This window comes from Impatiens glandulifera, chromosome 2 (assembly GCF_907164915.1).
Source record: "Impatiens glandulifera chromosome 2, dImpGla2.1, whole genome shotgun sequence".
Taxonomy (NCBI): Eukaryota; Viridiplantae; Streptophyta; class Magnoliopsida; order Ericales; family Balsaminaceae; genus Impatiens; species Impatiens glandulifera.
In genome coordinates this window covers 8,817,455-8,823,847 of record NC_061863.1, presented here as the reverse complement: position 1 = coordinate 8,823,847, position 6,393 = coordinate 8,817,455, and the positions used below count along the sequence as shown (strand labels likewise).

Below are 6,393 nucleotides of genomic sequence, written 5' to 3'. Positions count from 1 at the left end.
ACAGTCGTGATTTCTTCACAGATAATAAATATTTTTTTTTTTCATGAAAGGAGAAGCAAACACTCCACATCCATTACCCACTTAAACTCACTTAAAGTGTTTTCAGAAAACAAAAGACTTTATATAACCACTAACTAAATAAATAAATTATTAATCTTAGTAAAAAAAAACAAACTAACCTACTAAAAGAAAGAACAACTTCATAAGGGAAGACTCATCACTAACCAATTTAAAGGGTTTTGTTTTATGTATATAGAATTTAATTTGATAGTTAAAGTTCTTCACTATTTGTTGGTGTGCCTGGTTAGGAAAATGTGAAGAAACAATGAAAAAATAATTAATAGTCTAGTATTAAATAACATTTTCTAAAAAAAACTTTATTGAATATATTTATATACTTTAAGTAAGTAGAAAACTATGGTGTTTTTGCATATAAAAGAATTTAGTGAAATTAAGTGAGTTCATTTATAAGATTTATACAAAATTTATTTATTTTATCCATTATTTCCCTTCTATGTATATTAAAGATTATAACAAAATTATAGAAATAAAAATGATTAAAATGTAATAATTCATATAATCACATTATACTTTATAACATTTTCAAGTATTATTAATACATTTTAGACATTTTATTGTGTATATGTTTGTTACAATCTAAAGTCACATAGAAAGAAAATAATGGATAAAACAATAAATTTTAATAAATAAACGGTTACTCATTTTCACTAATTTCATTAAAATCCAAAAATGTAAAATTGTCTTTTAGATGTGAAGAATAAAATTGTTTTTCAAAGATTTAATTTGGTGTACCCTTTTGGAAAAAATATGTTTATAATTTTCTAAAAAATGCAATTATGTAACAGAGTTAAATATATATGCATAATATAGAGAGAGCTAATTAAAATAAAATTACTTACCATGAGTTTCAAGACTTTTTGGGGTTTCATGATCTTCAATCTCATCTTAAAGATTCAAGAAAACTTAAAATATATAATTTCAATAATATAAGCACCCGTGGCCTAATGGATAAGGCGCTTGACTTCTAATCAAGCGATTGTGGGTTCGAGTCCCACCGGGTGTGTATTATTTTTTGTGTTTAAACGTTTTTATCATTTTTAATATACATGAAATTGTAGTTCTAAGGCAACATTCAATTACTCTAATTATACTATTATTTAACTACCTATTCACTACTTGCTGAATCTCATGTATATGTGCATTGATGACTTTATGTATTTTTCTAGGGTTATTACTTGGAGTTGTTAGTAGTGTAAAAGATTGTAGAAATAGTTAATACTGGATGGGTAGTTAGATAACGATATATAAACTATCCGTCCATTATTGAGAATTGACAATCGCTAGGCCTAATTAGTCCGCATGTGATGGTGGGTGGATGCTTCTTCCAAACTCTCATTGACGAGGTTTTTCGATCTTTTAAGAATGTGATAAACTTATAGATAATCACAAATTTTCTAGGTGTAAGAATCTTAACCTAGGTATTGTTCATCGTTAACCCAAAATCCACTAATTATTATTAATTCAAGATAAACATCATCATTATCATCAATGTCAAAGCATGGAAATATCATATCATAGCATTAATGTCAAAACTTATAAGAATGGTTATCATATCTAAATCATCTCAAATAGAAATACATATCTCATATCAAGATCATACCTCAGATTTCAACTTCATCCTAGCATGTGACATTCAATCTGGCTAACTCATCACCTTGAAACATCAATTGCAATCAAATCATTCATGGTCATTCATCAATCATCATGTTGTTCCACTGCATTTATATATGTCAATTATCAACTCAAGACAAATCATAGTAATTTCATATCTAATCTTGAACATTCAAACAGTGAGATCAGAATTTCAGCAAAACAGCATACATCAAGTTAGAATATCAACAAGAAGGGAATCAAAACCGTATGGAGATATACTAAGTTGTCATGAGTAATATAAATGTGCAGAGATTAGGGTTAGGAGATTATAAAGAAAATTGTAGCTTTCAAACCCTATTATGCCACCTATTTTCTATCTAAGTTTAATCTCCGTATTCCTTTATCTCATGTTTATTGTTACTGATTAATTTATGGGCTATGAAGATAAAGTTTTGAAATAAAAAAGACAAAGTCACGAAATATGTATCAAACTTAACATAACAAACTCATGGACATGCCCATTTTGTGTTAAACTTTAATATATATATATATATATATATATATATATATATATATATATATATATATATATATATATATAGAAAACTTTATAATATAAATTATGAGTAAATAAAAAAATAACATTAAATCACTAACATAATTTAAGTGAAAAGAGTTGGGTTTAAGAGAACATATATATCGATCATTAAATTAATGTTAATTTTTTAAATTATAAAATAAAAATATTTTTTTTCTCTTATATTTCTTCTATGGCAAACAAAAGCCCAACTACAACAAAGAAATTGAAACATCCAAATAAAACTAAAATTCAATTTTTTTTTTCTGAAAAGATATATGAAAGTTCAATGGTCAAAAACAAATAAAATCAACTAAAAACAATAAAAGAAAACATTAGTATTGCAAAACATATATTGAGTTATAATATTATTTATAATAAATTGTGATAATATAAATATTATATTATTATATTATATTTCTTTCTTTATAAGTATTAAATATCTATATATTAATTTATTAATTATGTAATTCTAAATATATTTTTTCAATACAATCATATCTCTAAATTCTAATATAGTATTAAAGTTAAAACTTTTGTTCTTGATCTACAAAATATAGTCTTTCGCTGCCTCAATTAATATTTTCTAATATAGTATTAGAGTTAAAACTTTTGTTCTTGATCTACAAAATATAGTTTTTCGCTGCCTCAATCAATATTTTCTAATATAGTATTAGAGCTAAAACTTTTGTTCTTGTGCTATAAAATGAAAATAATTTTGTTGATGTTCTTACTTTTTTCGGTAATTATATTCTCTGAGTTTTATTTCAAGTTGTTGTTTTATCTTAATAGTTAATGCCCATATTTTTATTGGTGTTAATCCAATCATATGTGTTTATTTATTGATTATTTAGTCAACACAATACCATTTTTTCGTTAGAATGAGTTTATTTTCAGATTTGTTTCACCCTAACATTCTATGCCCATGTGATTCTACCTTTGCTGTTTTTTTTATGCAACACACTGCCACCTCGTCGTTGGATGGATCTCAAGACTCACGAGTAACTTCAGAGTTCATTCAATTGTTATTTCACCCCCAGCATTTAATGCCCATGTAATTCTACCTCTTCGCTAGTTTATCAGTCCAAATACTGTCATCTTATAACTGGATGGAGCTTACAAGTTTCTGAAGCTTGAAGAATACATCAATAATATTTCAACATCTCGTCTTCAAAAGTTGATTAAGTTCTTTTCATCTTGAGTTTGAGGAAGGATGTTATAATATAAAGATAATATATATTTAAGATATTATTATATGATAAATTGTGATAATATAAATATTATATTATTTTATTATATTAGTTTTTTTTTATAAGTGTAATCTAATGTATAGACATAACTTATATAAATATAATAATTTAACATAATCATTTCTTTATATTCTAATAAAAACAAATCAAAATTATATGCATTAATTACAAACAAATATGAGATTTGCAAACTCCATGTTAATTACAAACATGAGATTAGTCACGTGAAAAGATTAGTAGAGGAAAAGAAAAATCAAAGATGCACACTAATAAGAGAACGTCAATATAATATTGATGAAATTTCTGAATATTGAATAGAAAATGATATATTAAGCTGTACCAACAGAACATATCATGGTTGCTACTTGGTAGAGACGGATGGAGATTAGGGCTGCGGAGACATAAGCCCAATACTAGCTTATTCCAATTTTTATTTTTTTATATATATCCACACCAAGTTATTTGAGATAATCACTCTTCTCTCTATTAAAATAAAAATATTTCTATTTAATTATTTAAAAATAATTTATCATTCAAGAGAGATAAAAAAAATTAAGGTTATTTTGATCTTTGAAAAAAAATCTAGATTTTTTAAAGATTCTCTTTTAGGGTTGCTTTGATAGGGCTATTTAAGTGTTTTTTTTTGTTTTTTTTATTTTTTATAATTTATGGATATTTTTTAATCTCTCAATTTTTTAAATTTTCTTTATGTCAAAATAGTATTTTATAATAAATAATTATTTTTTTTAAAATAATTAATATCAAGATAACAACCTCAACGAATCTACATATTTTATTTTTTTCAAAATAATATTAGTAATAATATTTGTTCAGTGACTAGAGTGACAATTTTTGTAAATCATATCTTATTGATTGCTTCGGGCTACATGTTATTATTATTATTTTTTTTAATTTTTTTTTTAAAATTGATCCAAAATTAGTATTTTAATTTTTCAAGCCTATTCTAACTTCAATTTTTTGATCCGTCCAAAATGGTTGACATTTTTTAAAATCCATGTGTACGTTATGAAAATGGGCAATACCAACTGTTTAATATGCGGTTATATTACTCAAGACCAACCGACCACAAACATGTTGATATTAATGTACAAAGTCAACTAGAATAAGTCCAGTTACTAGAATAAGTCTAGTTACTATTAAGTCCTAACTTAAACTTTCTGTAGGCAGTTGACACTACTCAATACCAATGGTTCAATTATATTTAAACTTTCTGTAGGCAGTTGACACTACTCAATACCAACAGTTCAATTATATGTGCTTATTAAGTAATATCAACAGTAACATGATACAATAATGGTGTAAACGAGTCGAGTCAAGACAAGTTGTTGAGTACCATACTATACGAACTTGACTCGATTTGTATTATATATACTCGAACTCGACCCAGTACCAAAAATTATACTTAAACTCGACTCGTTTACAATTCGAGCTACTTGAGCTAGAACTCACAAATTAATTTTTATTAATTAAAATTACAAATTTTACTCGAAATCAATTTGTTATTTTGCCTGAAAGTTGAAAGATCGAGCAGGTTTAAGATTGATTTGTTACTTTGATCGTAAAAGAAAAAAGTGGAAGGAGGAGATGATGAGTTTAAGGGAATATGTTCAAATAGAGGAGAGGAGAGGAGAGGAGAGGAGAGGAGAGGAGAGGAGAGGAAGATATTTAGGATTTTTATTATATATATTATATTATATAATATAATATATATATATATATATATATATATATATATATATATATATATATATATATATATATATATATATATATATATATTATAAATATAAATATAAATATAAATATAAATATAAATGTTTATAATATTTATAAAACGAGCGAACTCGACTCGAACTAATCACGAGCAGCTTGACTCATTTACCTCATATGACACATATTAAAAAAAATTTACTACAAAATTATTACTTTATCTAATGCCAAGAAAATCTAATATACTACAAAATTATTTTTTATCTGCAATAACTATAAATATCATTACTTTATATTTTTACCAACAATGATTACATACAATTGTATGCTGTTTTTTCGTCACTCATTAGCTCTTGTTTCCTTTAAAAGCTTTTCGTTTTCTCGTGAAAAATATCTTTTTTATTATAAGTTCTTATCTATTTAAATGCCCCGTCTTTAAGGGCGATCTGAAGTTGGTTGGTCCCGTGCCTTATCTATCCTTTCGAGTGCATCGCTCATGGGGACACAATGAAATATTTGAATGATAGACGCAGCCCGTGCACATTTACTCTCAAATCTCGTAAAAATTAGATAGGAAAAATGTCCGTATATGATGTTGTCCTAATTTAGAGATGAGGAACCAAAATGGAGTTCTATATCATAAACTTTTTGGTTGGCCCATACATGTTTTAGATTAGTACGTGTAGAAATGTAATAATCCAATTTACCTTATTTTACTTCACAAAGAAACTAAAGGAAAGAAAATCAGAGTATTAACGAATTAAGGTTCCAATGCTTATTTACGCATTAAGAAAAGGTCGTAGCGCTATGTCCTATGCGCCTGTCTAAAAGACAATCTCTACTCAAATGTAGTTGTCCATTGTATATTGTGAAGGTATGTTACACATGTATTATGAGTTCAAAATTCTTTTGTTTGTGAATATCCTAACCTCATGTCTAAACTATCTTTGCTTAAAGATGACTCTAAACTTTGAATTAGACAAAGATGATATTAAACTATTGAATTCTCTTGGTCATCATTATCATGTCTTGTGTCTATTTAGAAGGATAACTTTATTCTTAGTTCATAAATGACTCTAAACTCTTATTAGGTTCTTTTCTTAGACAAAGAAGATAAGATGAAACCTTACATGCTCCTAAGGAACATGTGGACGACAATGT

General features: G+C 26.0%; 1 non-coding gene across 1 annotated transcript; it reads left to right on the top strand.

Moving 5' to 3' along the window:
- Window positions 1-1,011: 1,011 nt before the first annotated feature.
- Window positions 1,012-1,084, top strand: TRNAR-UCU. The gene has a single exon. It is a non-coding gene; the product is annotated as a tRNA-Arg (tRNA).
- Window positions 1,085-6,393: the final 5,309 nt, after the last annotated feature.